Here is a 16,939-nt window from a genome sequence, read left to right on the forward strand (position 1 = left end):
ATGTCTCTCCTGAGATCACAGCATCTGGAGGGTGAGGAATGGGGCCATTCAGCCCTTTGAGACCGTGTTGGCTCCCTGTAGAGCAAGTCAGACGGTCCATTGCACCGTTCTGTCCCCAAATCCCTGTGGGTTTATTTCTCTCAGTGCCCGTCCAATTTCATGTTGAAATCCTTCCCTCATTTCTGCATCTCCCACCCTCATAGGCAGTAGGCTCCAGGTCGTTACCACTCATTTTCATGTACACAAGGTTCCCAGAGCACATAGGAGTCTATTTGGCCTATTTGGCGATCCATTTAATCTCATTGTTAAGAGTTTTTTTTTCAGAATGCATCAAATTCCCTTTTGGAAGTTACAGTCCAATGAGATTTCAGCACCATTGATAAACAGTGCATTCCAAATCACAAAAACATAATTGTGCATGTGGTGTGTCTGGGGTTTCACAGAGTATTCAAAGTGGTGTCAACGACGTTATTGCACAAAATTAAGACTCAATCTTTATCAATGATTTTGGTGAGGAAATCGATTGTAATATATCCGAGTTTGGGGATAATTAGAATAAATGGACATTTGTATAAAACCTCTCACTACCACTGGACCTCCTGAAGTGTTTTAAAGCCAATGGAATACTTTTAAAACATATTCACTGTTGTAATGGAGGAAGCTGTAAGGACGGATGTGTAATCACATTTAGTTTTAAAATTGTTATTTTCATAGTGCATTCACTGTCATTAGTAACAAGGCCAAGGAAGCCCTTTTATACCTCTAACATGTGGCTTCCTGCAGCCATTTCACCTTCTGTACATTTACTATATTAACTATGTATTGACTTCATAGCAAAAAACAATAATTAAATTAATGATTATTCAGTAGTGAACATTGATTATCATTAGTGAATTGGTGTATTGGGTAATTATATTGTATTCAAAAAAATAACACGATCAACCAAAATGTTTCCAGAAACCGCAGAGCTGTAAAAATCTGTTTGAAAAAATAAATTACTTTATAATCTTGAGAAGTTGCAAGACATCATATTCTGCCAAGACTATGTGGGCTGGGCAGTGGAGTAATGGTATTGTTACTGAGCTTGTAATCCAGAGACCCAGGTTAATGCTCTGGGGATCTGGGATCGAATCTGCCTGTGAAATTGAATAAAAGCCTCAAATTGAAAGTCTAATATTGACATTGTCAATTGTTGTAAAAACTCATCTGGTTCACTAATGTCCTTCAGGAAATCTGCTCTCCTTACGTAGTCTGGCCTACACATGACTCCAGATCCACAGCAATGTTGTGGTTGATTTGTAAGTGACCTCTGAAATAGCCTCACAAGACACGCAGTTCAAGGCCAATTGGAATGAGCAGTAAATGCTGGCCCAGCCAGTGACACCCACCTCCCATGAATTAATGATTTTTAAGGCGGCTCATTGTTCAATCTGAAGACGAGTAAGAAACTGTCTCTTTGATTGGATTTGATTTATTATCGATGGACAGCGAAAGGTATTGTTCTGCGCACAGTCCAGACAGATTGCTCCATACATGAAAAAACAGGACATCCGATAAATACACAATGTAAATATATAGACACCGATACCGGGTGAAGCATAGGGAGTGTAGTACTACTCAGTAGAGAACCAGTGTATCCTGTATCAATCAAATGTATTAATTAAATATTACTGTATTAATTAGCTATGAGTCTGTAACAGATGATGAAATACATAGTCATCCTTAATTAAGTTACAATTAATGAAACAATAATGAATCAGTAGTTATAGTAAATGTCTGAGTTTTATTTGTTATAAAAATGTAAAAGCTTAATTGCTGTGTTAATTGAAGCGAGCACTTTTCCAGGAGACTCATCCGGAGTGAGACTCGTACAGAATGGGGATTGAAACTTGGTAATTTGGTGCAGTGAGGTAATTCGGTGCAGAGTGTGAGGAGGTGCTTTTTAACCCTGGTAAGTGACTGGTAAGTAGTCTCTCTTTTTCTTTTCATTGTCTAATTTATTTATTTTTATTTTGAAATTCTAGTTGTTTAAGTTTACCACGGGTTTAAGACATGGCAGGAGATCCCAGACCCGTGTCATGCTCCTCGTGTGCGATGTGGGAGCTCAGGGACACGTCCACTGTCCCTGGCTCCTTCACGTGCAAGAAGTGTGTTCAGTTGCAGCTCTTGTTAGACCGCTTGACGGCTCTGGAGCTGCGGATGGACTCACTTTGGAGCATCCGCGATGCTGAGGAGGTCGTGGATAGCACGTTTAGCGAGTTGGTCACACCGCAGGTGAAGGTTACTGAGGGAGATAGAAAATGGGTGACCAAAAGAAAGAGCAAGAGTAGGAAGGCAGTGCAGGTGTCCCCTGCGGTCATCTCCCTGCAAAACAGATATACCGCTTTGGATACTGTTGAGGAAGATGGCTCACCAGGGGAAGGCAGCAGCAGCCAGGTTCATGGCACCGTGGCTGGCTCTGCTGCACAGCAGGGCAGGAAGAAAAATGGCAGGGCTATAGTGATAGGGGACTCGATCGTAAGGGGAATAGACAGGCGGTTCTGTGGACGCAATCGAGACTCCAGGATGGTATGTTGCCTCCCTGGTGCAAGGGTCAAGGATGTCTCGGAGCAGCTGCAGGACATTCTGGGGGGGGGGGGGGGGGGAGGGTGAACAGCCAGCTGTCGTGGTGCACATAGGCACCAACGATATAGGTAAAAAACGGGATGAGGTCCTACAAGCAGAATTCAGGGAGTTAGGCGTTAAACTAAAAAGTAGGACCTCAAAGGTAGTAATCTCAGGATTGCTACCAGTGCCACGAGCTAGTCAGAGTAGGAATTTCAGGATAGATAGGATGAATGCGTGGCTTGAGAGATGGTGCAAGAGGGAGGGATTCAAATTCCTGGGGCATTGGGACCGGTTCTGGGGGAGGTGGGACCAGTACAAACCGGACGGTCTGCACTTGGGCAGGACTGGAACCGATGTCCTAGGGGGGGTGTTTTCTAGAACTGTTGGGGAGGGTTTAAACTAATGTGGCAAGGGGATGGGAACCAATGCTGGAAGTTGGAAGGTAGTAAAACAGGGACAGAAACAAAAGGAAGTAAGGGGAAAAGTGCAAGGCAGAGAAGACATAGTCAGAAATCCATAAGGGCGACAGTACAAGGCACAGTGACTGAGGGGAGCACAGTGAATAGGCCCAGTAATAACAAAAGGAATAAAACTGGAGATGTTAAGATTCAAAACAGAGGTAAAAAAACCAACATAAGTGTACTTTACCTGAATGCTCGTAGTATTCGGAATAAAGTAAATGAGTTGGTGGCACAAATCATCGTAAATGACTATGATTTAGTGGCCATTGCTGAAACATGGTTAAAGGATGGTCACGACTGGGAGTTAAATATCCGAGGGTATCAAACTATTCGGAAGGACAGAGTGGATGGTAAGGGAGGTGGTGTTGCTCTGTTATTTAAGGATGACATCCGGGCAATAGTAAGGGATGACATCGGTGCTATGGAGGATAAGGTTGAATCCATTTGGGTGGAAATCAGGAATAGTAAGGCAAAAAAGTCACTGATCGGAGTAGTCTATCGGCCACCAAATAGTAACGAGATGGTGGGGCAGGCAATAAACAAAGAAATAACTGATGCATGTAGAAATGGTACAGCAGTTATCATGGGGGATTTTAATCTACATGTCGATTGGTTTAACCAGGTCGGTCAAGGCAACCGTGAGGAGGAGTTTATAGAATGTATCCGCGATAGTTTCCTAGAACAGTATGTAATGGAACCTACGAGGGAACAAGCGGTCCTAGATCTTGTCCTGTGTAATGAGACAGGATTGATTCATGATCTCATAGTTAGGGATCCTCTCGGAAGGAGCGATCACAATATGGTGGAATTTAAAATACAGATGGAGTGTGAGAAAGTAAAATCAAATACTAGTGTTTTGTGTTTAAACAAAGGAGATTATAAGGGGATGAGAGAAGAACTAGCTAAGGTAGACTGGGAGCTAAGACTTTATGGTGGAACAGTTGAGGAACAGTGGAGAACCTTCCAAGCGATTTTTCACAGTGCTCAGCAAAGGTTTATACCAACAAAAAGGAAGGACGGAAGAAAGAGGGAAAATCGACCGTGGATATCTAAGGAAATAAGGGAGAGTATCAAATTGAAGGAAAAAGCATATAAAGTGGCAAAGATTGCTGGGAGATTAGAGGACTGGGAAATCTTTAGGGGGCAACAGAAAGCTACTAAAAAAGCTATAAAGAAGAGTAAGATAGAGTATGAGAGTAAACTTGCTCAGAATATAAAAACAGACAGGAAAAGTTTTTACAAATATATAAGACAAAAAAGAGTGGCTAAGGTAAATATTGGTCCTTTAGAGGATGAGAAGGGAGTTTTAATAATGGGAAATGAGGAAATGGCTGAGGAACTGAACAGGTTTTTTGGGTCGGTCTTCACAGTGGAAGACACAAATAACATGCCAGCGACTGATAGAAATGAGGCTATGACAGGTGAGGACCTTGAGAGGATTGTTATCACTAAGGAGGGAGTGATGGGAAAGCTAATGGGGCTAAAGGTAGACAAGTCTCCTGGCCCTGATGGAATGCATCCCAGAGTGCTAAAAGAGATGGCTAGGGAAATTGCAGATGCACTAGTGATAATTTACCGAAATTCACTAGACTCTGGGGTGGTCCCGGTGGATTGGAAATTAGCAAACGTGACGCCACTGTTTAAAAAAGGAGGTAGGCAGAAAGCAGGAAATTATAGGCCAGTGAGTTTAACTTCGGTAATAGGGAAGATGCTGGAATCTATCATCAAGGAAGAAATTGCGAGGCATCTGGATAGAAATTGTCCCATTGGGCAAACGCAGCATGGGTTCGTAAAAGGCAGGTCATGCCTAACTAATTTAGTGGAATATTTTGAGGACATTACCAGTGCAGTAGATAACGGGGAGCCGATGGATGTGGTATATCTGGATTTCCAGAAAGCCTTTGACAAGGTGCCACACAAAAGGTTGCTGCATAAGATAAAGATGCATGGCATTAAGGGTAAAGTAGTAGCATGGATAGAGGATTGGTTAATTAATAGAAAGCAAAGAGTTGGGATAAATGGGTGTTTCTCTGGTTGGCAGTCAGTGGCTAGTGGTGTCCCTCAGGGATCCGTGTTGGGCCCACAATTGTTCACAATTTACATTGATGATTTGGAGTTGGGGACCAAGGGCAATGTGTCCAAGTTTGCAGATGACACTAAGATGAGTGGTAAAGCGAAAAGTGCAGAGGATACTGGAAGTCTGCAGAGGGATTTGGATAGGTTCAGTGAATGGGCTCGGGTCTGGCAGATGGAATACAATGTTGACAAATGTGAGGTTATCCATTTTGGTAGAAATAACAGCAAACGGGATTATTATTTAAACGATAAAATATTAAAGCATGCCGCTGTTCAGAGAGACTTGGGTGTGCTAGTGCATGAGTCACAGAAGGTTGGTTTACAAGTGCAACAGGTGATTAAGAAGGCAAATGGAATTTTGTCCTTCATTGCTAGAGGGATGGAGTTTAAGACTAGGGAGGTTATGTTGCAATTGTATAAGGTGTTAGTGCGGCCACACCTGGAGTATTGTGTTCAGTTTTGGTCTCCTTACTTGAGAAAGGACGTACTGGCGCTGGAGGGTGTGCAGAGGAGATTCACTAGGTTAATCCCAGAGCTGAAGGGGTTGGATTATGAGGAGAGGTTGAGTAGACTGGGACTGTACTCGTTGGAATTTAGAAGGATGAGGGGGGATCTTATAGAAACATTTAAAATTATGAAGGGAATAGATAGGATAGATGCGGGCAGGTTGTTTCCACTGGCGGGTGACAGCAGAACTAGGGGGCATAGCCTCAAAATAAGGGGAAGTAGATTTAGAACTGAGTTTAGGAGGAACTTCTTCACCCAAAGGGTTGTGAATCTATGGAATTCCTTGCCCAGTGAAGCAGTTGAGGCTCCTTCATTACATGTTTTTAAGGTAAAGATAGATGGTTTTTTGAAGAATAAAGGGATTAAGGGTTATGGTGCTCAGGCCGGAAAGTGGAGCTGAGTCCACAAAAGATCAGCCATGATCTAATTGAATGGCGGAGCAGGCTCGAGGGGCCAGATGGCCTACTCCTGCTCCTAGTTCTTATGTATATAAAGAATGTGCAATGAGAAATGAAATGAAAATCGCTTGTCACGAGTAGGCTTCAATGACGTTACTGTGAAAAGCCCCTAGTCGCCACATTCCGGCGCCTGTCCGGGGAGGCTGGTACGGGAATCGAACCGTGCTGCTGGCCTCCTTTAAAAGCCAGCGATTTAGCTGAGTGAGCTAAACCAGCCCCAAGTAGCAGCAAGAGAGACCTCCCAACTCTGATTAGCCTCAATGTTTGAATAAGGAATTGTGCAGAATCTGATAAAGGGATAGTATGAAACAGTTCAATTGTATTCCTGTCAAAGGTAATGAGAGAAGGTGGTGTCAGTAATTATAGATCCAATTAAATTAAACTGGTGCCCAATTGACCAATGGTCATGTTACCACAGGCCCAACTCTGACATGAGGTAATGGTCACTTTGGGGGTAAAGGTCGACGTTCTGAAGGTCTTCCTTGCTGGCCAAGTACTGATGACTCTCGAGGCCGAGTTCCAAGGAAATTACTGTCAAAGAAGGAGCCAGGGAGGGTTACGCTTCTACAGACTGATCACCTGCATGAAGTTGTAAACGTCAATGTCTTCAAATTGTTCAGTAAACCTTTTTCTTTTAATAAACTCCTTTTTACATTTACTGTCCAGAACTCTGCCTTTGCTTTAATTGGTTAAATTTCTTGTCCGAACCAAAGCAAATTTATTAAATGGTAAGTTGGGAGTGGCTGAAATCAATGAGGATCAGATACCATCAATCTTCAATTTAAAACTTTCACTTCTGTCGCGCCTTTCACAAACACATGTCCCAAAGAGCTTCTGAAGTGTCGTCACTGTTAGAGGAAATGCAGCAGCCAATTTCCACAAAGCAAGATCCCACAAACAGCAATGTGATAATGAGCAGATGATTGGATTTTGGTGATGTTGATTGAGGGATAAATATTTGACAGGACACCGGGAATAACTCCAACTCGTCACAATAATGGCCAAGGGAACTTTTACATGAACTTAGAGGGGCAGATAGGGCTTCAGTTGAACATCTTACTTGAAACAAACTCTGACAGTGCAGCACTCCCTCAGTGCTGGGACGAGGAATATTGGATGTGATTTTTGTCCTCAGGTCCCTGGACTGGGACTTGATTAAATTGATTTGATTGGGATTTTAATGGGGTTGGTTGAGAGGGGTTGGTTTGAGAGGGGCTGCAGTTTGTACCTGTTGCACGTTTAGGATTGATGTGGCTATGGTTGTCCGGCGGGGGGGGGGGGGGGGGTTGGGGGTGGGGGCAATAGAATGGGGAATATATGGTCCCCTGGGGAGTTTGGGTTTTGGCTGCTCATCCGTAGTTGGTATTGGCTGGGAGGTGTTGTTTGTTTTTGTTCTTTGAGCGTACACTGTGGGTGGAGGGTTATCTTTGCTGGCTGTAAAGTTTCAGCGAGTGAACGGAGTGTGGTGGGGAGAAGGGCTGTGGCCTGTTGGAGCTGCTGGAGCGAGGTTCAGTGAGCCAAGCTTATTTATTTGGTGGGGAGAGGAGGGAATTGTTTTTCTGGAAAGCTTTTTTATCACGGTTATGGCGAGGAGGCTGGAGGGAGGGATGTGACTGGGACTAAGGGCTTGTCAGTGCCACGTCCTTGGGGAAGTGCTGGGTGATGTCTTGAGTGGGTCCTGGCCACGGGTCGGTCAGAGCTGGCGAACATTGTCTTTTACCTTTCGGAATTGGTCAGTCAGTGAGTGGGGGGACCTCGAGTTGTTGTTTTCTCTTCAAGGGAAGGTATTTTGTGTTTTATAAAATGAAAAATGTAATTCAAATATTTTCAGAAAAAAACATTCCTTTAAGACCTCAAACTGTGGACTCCTCAGTTCATGTGTGGGCTTCACTGTCTTTTGCTGAGGGATTTAAACATGAGGAACATTCCCAGCTCCTCCAGTCTTACAAGAACAAAGTAAATTCCAGGAAAAGGCCCTTTGGCCCTCCAAGCCTACACTGACCATGCTGCCCGTCTGAACTAAAAGCCCCTACCCTTCCGGGAACCATATCTCTCTATTCCCATCCTATTCATGTATTTGTCAAGACGTCATTATCATAACTGCTTCCACTACCTCCCCCAGCAGCGAGTTCCAGGCTCCCACCACCCTCTGTTCAAAATGCTGGCCTCGTACATTTCCTTTAAACTTTGCTCCTTAAACCTATGCCCCCTCGTAATTGACCCTTGCACCCAAGGAAAAAGCTTCTGTCCACTCTGTCCATGCCCCGTATAATCTTGTAGACTTCTATCAGGTCGCCCCTCAACCTCCGTCATTATCCAACCTATCCTGATAGCTAATGCCTTCCATACCAGGCAACATCCTGGTAAATCCTGTCTGTACTGTCTCCAAAGCCTCCACAAACATCTTTGATTTGATTTATTGTCACATGTACCAAAGTACAGTGAAAAGTATTTTTCTGCGGCCAAGGGAATGTACACAGTACGTATATAGTAGACAAAAAAAGAATAATCGACAGAGTACATTGACAAATGGTACATTGACAAACAGTGATTGGTTACAGTATGGAACAAGGGCCAAACAGCAACACATGCGCAAGAACAGTATAGGATGTCATGAATAGTGTTCTTACAGGGAACAGATCAGTCCAAGAAAGAGTCATTGAGGAGGCTGTGGGGAAAATGTTGTTCCTCTATGTGGATGTGCGGGTCTTCAGATTTCATATCTTCTGCCTGATGGAAGGGTCTGGAAGAAGGCAATGCCTGGGTGGGAGGGCTCTCTGATAATGCTGTCTGCCTTCCTGAGGCAGAGGGAGGTGTAGACAGAATCAATGTGTAAATGGCAAGCTTCTGTGATGCGTTGGGCTAAGTTCACCACAGTGCAGTTTATTGCTATCTTGGGCCGAGCAGTTGCCATACTAAGCTGTGATGCAGCCGGATAGTGGCACATCTGGAGAAGTGGGTGAGAATCGATGCAGACAAGCCAAATTTCTTTAGCTTCCGTAGGAAGTAGAGACGTTGCTGGGCTTTCTTGGCTGTTGCATGAAAGTTAGTGGACCAGGACAGACTGTTGGTGATGGTGACTCTCAGGAACTTAAAGCTCTGGTAATGTGGCGACCAGAATTGAACAAGATATTCCAAGTGAAGGTTCTAGAAAGGTGCAACATGACTTGCCAATTTTTAAACGCATGGCCCCGGCCATTGAAGGCAAGTGCGCCATATGCCTTTTAAAAAATAAATTTAGATTACCCAATTATTTTGGGTCATCAGGGGCTGGTTTAGCTCACTTGGCTAAATCGCTGGCTTTTAAAGCACACCAAGCAGGCCAGCAGCACGGTTCGATTCCCGTACCAGCCTCCCCGAACAGGCGCCGGAATGTGGTGACAAGGGGCTTTTCACAGTAACTTCATTGAAGCCTACTCGTGACAATAAGCGATTTTCATTTTTTTTTTCATTTTTCCAATTAAGGGGCAATTTAGTGTGGCCAATCCACCTACTCTGCACATTTTTGGGTTGTGGGGGCGAAACCCACGCAGACACGGGGAGAATGTGCAAACTCCACACGGACAGTGACCCAGAGCCGGGATCGAACCTGGGACCTCAGCGCCGTGAGGCGGTTGTGCTAACCACTAGGCCACCGTGCTGCCCCGCCATATGCCTTCTTGACTACCTTCTCGACGTGCATTGCCACTTTCAGTGAAGTGTGCACCTGTACACACACATCCCTCTGCCTATCAATACTCTTAAGGGTTCTGCCATTTACTGTATATTTCGCACCTGTATTCGACCTTCCAAAATGCATTCCCTCACATTTTCATAGAATTTACAGTGCAGGAGGCCATTCGGCCCATCGAGTCTGCACCGGCTCTTGGAAAGAGCACCCTACCCAAGGTCAACACCTCCACCCTATCCCCATAACCCAGTAACCCCACCCAACACTAAGGGCAATTTTGGATACTAAGGGCAATTTATCATGGCCAATCCACCTAATTTGTCTGTAATAAACTCCACCTACCATTTCTCCGCCCAAGTCTCCAGCTACTGTATCGTCTGACAGTCCTCATCGCTTTCCGCAATTCCACCAACCTTTGTGTCGTCTGCAAACTTGCCAATCAAATCAGTTATTTTCTTCCAAATCAATTGTACATATTACAAACAGCAATGGTCCCAGCACTGATCCCTGAGAAACATCACTAGTCACAGTACTCCATTCAGAAACACACCCTTCCACTGTCCTCTGTCTTCTATAACGGAGCCATTTCTGTATCCATTGTGTCAACTTCACCTTCTGAACCAGTCTGCCATGAGGCCTTGTAAAAGGCCGTACTGAAGTCCATGCAGACAACATCCACTGCCCTACCCTCATCAATCATCTTCGTCACTTCCTCGAATACCGCGATCATGTTAGTGAGACACAACCTCCCTTTCACAAAACCATGTTCCCACTCACCAATACGTCCATTTATTTCCAAGTGGGAGTAAATTGTGTCTCGATGAATCCTCTCCAAATATTTCCCCATCAGTGATGTAAGGCTCACCGGCCTGTAATTACATGGATTATCCTTGCTACCCTTCTTAAACAAAGGAACAACATTGGCTATTCTCCAATCCTCTGGATCCCATCAGGCCATGGGCACTTCATGTTTTTAAGACCCCTAGTACATCCTCCTTTTTGATCTCCACATGACCCAAACTATTTACACACATTTCTCCAAACTCATTATCTACCAAATCCTTCTCTTTGGTGAATACAAACAAAGTACTCATTTAATACCTTGTCCATTTCCTCTGGCTCCATGCGAGATTTCCTCCCCTGTCCTGGAGTGGGTCAACCCCCTCCCTGGCTACCCCATTGGTCTTTATATATGTGTAAAAAGACTCGACATTTTCCTTAATCCTGCTGGCCAATGACTTTTCATGACCCCTTTTTGCCCTCCAAACTCCTTGCTTAAGTTTCGTTCTGCTTTCCTTGTACTCCACACTTGCTATCTGTGTTCCCAGCGGTAAAGTCATGGATATGCTGGCCTATGAGGTTACAGATTGTAATTGAATATTAAGCTGCAGATGGCCCACAGCACCTCTTGGATACCCTGTTTTATCGAGATGTGTTCTGAATCCCCATTTAGCACAGTGATAGTGTCACACAGGACAATGGAGGGTATCCTTAGTGTGAAGATGAGACTTTGTCTCATAAGATCACAAGAATATTGTTTTTTTCTATTCTTCCTGCCAAACTGGACAAGTGAAATACATCCCATGGCCCGAGGCCAGGACAAAGTTACACTTTAATGGTTTAATTACAGGGCAACTGCTGTGAATCCCATAAAGGTTGGATGAGCTAAGGTCTGGAACCGTTAACTCCCCAGCCATTGATAATTATGAGCTGTACTTCTGTTCGAGGCCCTGTTGTGTGAAGAAAACAACTGTGAGATTTCAAACCTTCAACCTTGCGTCTTAAATTAGTTTAACCTTGGGTAGCACGGTGGTGCAGTCGTTAGCCCTGCTGCCTCACGGTGCTGAGGTCAAAGGTTTGATCCTGGCTCTGGGTCACTGTCCGTGTGGAGTTTGCACATTCTCCCCGTGTTTGCGTGGGTCTCGATGAATCAAGCCAAAGATGTGCAGGCTAGGTGGATTGGCCACGCTAAATTGTCCCTTAATTGGAAAAAAATTAACTGAGTTCCAAGCTTTTGAAGCCACTACGAAAACCTAAACAAGTAGTTTACTTTTCAAAACATATTGATAGGTGCCTGTCCCAGTGAGAACTCTACAGGATTTCTATATGTCAATTAGACATTTGGGACAATGGGCCTGTGATGAGTGTATTTCAGATAGATTGTATTATAGGTATTTTGTGCAGCAAGGGTTAAAGCCTGGGTTAGTATGTGTGTGACTGCTGCAGTCATGGTACAGTAAGGGTTAAAGGCCCGGGTTAGTGTGTGTGTGACTGCTGCAGTCATGGTGCAGTAAGGGTTAAAGCCTGGGTTAGTGTTGTAATATGTAAGGAGTGTAAAGGGTTAACAAGATGATGTTCATGTATCTCAACACTAGATGGCACCAGAGTAGTCATATAGAAGCCGGTATCTCCAGGAGTTCTGGGAGAAGGTTAGTGAAAGGTTGAGATAATGTGTTAGTTGTATTAGAAAGATATTACAGATTTCTATAGCATAGATTTAATACTGTTGTTTGATTAGCTGTTACTTAGTAAAGTGTGCGAACCATATGAAGTAGTGTAAAATAAAGTAGTTTTGTTTCAAATGCATAGCTTGATGTTCTTTCTCAACACTATGACTTTTAGTCATCTTGAAGGACTACAGAAGGAACATCACAGTAGAGTGGGGGCTATGCTAGGCCATGAGGTTGCAGGCTGTGGTTGAATACAATTCTGCTGCTGCTGATGGCCCACAGAGCCTCCTGGATGCCTAATCTTCAGTTGCTAGATCTGTTCAAAGTCCATCCCATTCAGCACAGTGGTAGTGCCACACAACACGATGGAGAGTAACCTCAATGTGAAGACAGGACTTTGTCTCCACAAGGACTATGCGGTGGTCACTTCTACCAACACCGTCATGGACAGATGCATCTGCAGTAAGCAGATTGGTGAGGATGAGGTCAAGTATGTTTTTCCCACTTGTTGGTTCCCTCACCACCTGCTGCAGACCCTGTCTCACAGCTTTGTCCTTTCGGCCCCGGCTAGCTCAGTCTGTGGTGGTACAATCAAGCCACTCTGGGTGATGGACACTGAAGTCCCCACCCAGAGTATATTCTGAGCCCTTGCCACCCACAGTGCTTCCTCCAAGTGGTGTTCAACAAGGAGGAGTACTGATTCATCAGCTGATGGAGGCCGGTACGTGGTCATCAGCTGGAGTTTCCTTGCCCATGTTCAACCTGAAGCCATGAGAGTTCTGCCAGGTCTCCCAACCACGCCGAGGCCCTGGGCGGTATCACCGACTTCCGTCCAAGCAGGACTCGCCTCAGAGCTACAAACAATGAAACGGACAACACGTCAGCCTTCCTCCCTCAAGGAGTTCTGGGCAGTCTGACACCCCAAAGATCGCCTCCAGTGGACAAGGCTCCAGCTCGACCACAACGATCTCCGACATGGTCTCAGAAAATGAGACCCAGAACCCAACTAGCTTGGGGCAGGACCAGAACACGTGTGAGTGATTCGCTGGCCCCCCCTAAACAATGCTCACACCGTCCGGCACCCCAGGGAAGAACCCACTCATGCGCATCTTAGTTACTCTCTAACTATTTCAAACTCTATCAGGATCCGGGCGGCATGGTGGCACAGTGGTTAGCACTTTTTCCTCAGGTCGCCAAGGACCCAGGTTCAATCCCGGGTCACTGTCCGTGTGGAGTTTGCACATTCTCCTCGTGTTTGCATGGGCCTCACCTCCACAACCCAAATATGTGCAGGGTAGGTGGATTGGCCACGCAAAATTGCCCATTAATTGGGAAAAAAATCAGGCACTTGAAATTTTAAGTAGCACAGCAGTTAGTACTGTTGCTTCACAGTGCCAGGGACCCAGGTTCAATTCCTGGCTTGGAACACTGTCTGTGTGGAGTCTGCACATGTTCCCTGTGTCTGCGTGGGTGTCCTCCGGCTGCTCTGGTTTCCTGAAAGACATGCTGTTAGGTGAATTGGACATTCTGAATTCTCCCTCAGTGCACCCGAACAGACGCCGGGGTGTACCCATAACACCATAAATCATAGGAGCAGAATTAGGCCACTCGGCCCATTGAGTCTGCTCTGTCATTCAATCATGGCTGATATTTTTCTCATCCCCATTCTTCTGCCTTTTCTCCATAACCCCTGATCCCCTTATTGATCAAAAACCTATCTATCTCTGCCTTAAACACACTCAGTGAATTGGCCTCCACAGCCTTCTGCAGCAAAGAGTTCCACAGATTCACCCCACTCTGGCTGAGGAAATTCCTCCTCATCTCTGTCTTAAAGGATCATCCCTTTCGTCTGAGATTGTTGTCTCTGCTTCTAGTTTTTCCTACAAGTGGAAACATCCTCTACACACCCACTCTATCCAGGCCTCGCAGTATCCTATAAGCTTCAAGAAGATCCCCCCTCATCCTTCTAAACTATGAGTACAGACCCAGAGTCCTCAATCATTCCTCATAGGACAAGCTCTTCATTCCAGGGATCATTGTTGTAAACCTCCTCTGGACCCTTTCCAAGGCCAGCAATCCTTGGATACAGGGCACAATACTCCAAATGGGGTTTGACCAGAGTCGTATACAGCCTCAGTACATCCCTGCTCTTGCATTCTAGCCCTCTCGACATGAATGCTACCATTGCATTTGCCTCCCTAACTGCCGACTGAACCTGCACGTTAACCTTAAGAGAATCGTGAACAAGGACTCCCAAGTCCCTTTGTGCTTCTAATTTCCTAAGCATTTCCCCATTTCGAAAATAGTCTATGCCTCTATACCTCCTTCCAAAAGGCATAACCTCACACTTTTCCACATTGTATTCCATCTCGTATTCCCTCTATACCTGCTTCCAAAGGGCATAACCTCACACTTTTCCACGTTGTATTCCATCTCGTATTCCCTCTATACCTGCTTCCAAAGGGCATAACCTCACACTTTTCCACGTTGTATTCCATCTCATAGTCCCTCTAATGGAATCATTAACTTTTCTTGTTCGCCACGGTTGTGACACTTTTCCTGTTGGAATTTTGTTCCTTAATAGAATCTAGATTTGCTGTATTTTTGTGAAATAAAAGTCACAAAATACCCAGAGGACCACAGGCTGCTTTCCCCTTTGAGCGAGAGAGAGAGCGAGCGAGCTGACTGGCGGTGATTTAATCTGAGGGTCACCACACCTCAGGCGAGGGGTAATGTTGATAAGGCCGGGCCTTCATGGTTAACCCTCACCCGGTGTGGGAGTCGAACCGCGCTGTTGGCCTCGCTCTGTATCACGAACCAGCCGTCAGACAACTGTTTTTTAAATTTAGAAAACCCAATTTTTTTTTCCAATTAAGAGGCAATTTACCGTGACCAATTCACCAACCCTGGGTTTTGGGGGTGAGACCCATTCAGACACGGGGAGAATGTGCAAACTCCAACGGACAGTGACCCGGAGCCAGGATCGAACCCGGGTCCTTGGCACCATGATCCAGGTAAATGAAACAAAAAAAAAAAAGGTAACCACCAGGGCCCATCTCCATGGCAACGTGGCATGCTTTGGCGGGGTACCAAACAGAAATAGCAACTAAATATCTTCACACTTCCAAACGGGAATGGGACTATTTGGCGCCGATCATTTGGCGCCGACCTTTTGGCGCTCATCTGTTTGGCGCCAATTCAGACTACTTCAGCAATTAATGATAACAATCTACAGCCTTGGTGCTACATAAGCCTGTTCTCTTTTCACATCTGAAAGCTAGAAATACAGTTTTGCTTTTAATATACCAGAAATACCAGAAATGGCTGAAAAAATTCTAAGCAAGAGAGACAAACCAAAATTAACACACGATGGATATTTATACGTGTTTGATAAATGTAGCAAAAGCGACCCATTGTTAATGTTTTGGAGATGCGGATTAAAAAACGAGTGTAAAGGTCGCATTCACACTAAAAACAATGAAGTAGTGAAGGAAGTGAACGGACATTCTCATGGTGCTTCAGCAGTGGGTGTGGAAGTTGCTACCATCAAAACAAGTTTGAAGCGTAAAGCTGAAGAAACTCTTGAAGTGCCGTCAACAATTATAAACGATGGCTTGAAAATAGTTCTCAAGCTGCACAAGCATCACTTCCAAACTCACAGGCTATGAAAAAAATCGTAAGAAGAAAACAAAATCTAATAAAGTCGTTAATTTTTGGGAGACAGAGCTGGTTAGTTTTTTTACGTGATCCAGAAGTGTGGCATGGAGATGGGACATTTAAGATGTCTCCTCCGTTATTTTACCAGGTTTATGTCATTATGGCAAGAAGGCATGGTGGGGTTTTCCGTGTTGTATGCTCTATTACCGAATAAGCGTCGAGTAACATACGTTAGAATGTTCCGGATGATTAATGATTTGCTACCAGATTTACAGCCAAAAGGAATATACTGTGACTATGAACACGCTGCCTTTTCTGCAATGAAAGAATGTTTTCCGGAAGTGGAGCTGAAAGGCTGCTTCTTCCACTTAGCCCATAATATACATAATATGCATTTGAAACACCTTGGGCTCCAGCATTTGTACGATAATGATCCTGACTTTGCCTTAAAAGCGAAAATGATCGTAACATTATGTTTTGTACCTGAGTCCCACATGGATGTCTACATCGATGCTTTATCGGAGGACTTACCTGATGAACTTCAATCATTGCTGAATTGGCTCGAAGATAATTACGTTGGGAGGACAATGAGACGAGGCAATGGGTGGCATCCGCCACTTTTTCCTACAGAAATGTGGAATCAGTACAGGCGAACAATAGCTGGTGAGGACCGAACAAACAATCATGCTGAAGCAGCACACAGAAAAATATATGCAGAATTAGATATGAACCATCCCGTTATATGGAAGTTCATTGATGGTATAAGGAAAATTCAAAAAGGGCGTGATGCTTACTACGAGCAGTTGATTGCCGGGAATGCTCCAAATCAAAAACTTCTGAAATACATCAAGGCCGATGAGCGTATCTTAAACATCGCACAACAGTTTGATTCACGGGCACCACTTGAATATTTACGTGATTTGGCCCACAACTATGAACTGCATTAAACTTTTATACTCTTTTACTTAATATTTGGTGTTAGAAATAAGTGCCAAAATAATGAACGCAAAATCAATTTAGCGCCAAAATGGCGGTGTCAAATGATCGGTGCCA

This window comes from Scyliorhinus canicula, unplaced genomic scaffold (assembly GCF_902713615.1).
Source record: "Scyliorhinus canicula unplaced genomic scaffold, sScyCan1.1, whole genome shotgun sequence".
Taxonomy (NCBI): Eukaryota; Metazoa; Chordata; class Chondrichthyes; order Carcharhiniformes; family Scyliorhinidae; genus Scyliorhinus; species Scyliorhinus canicula.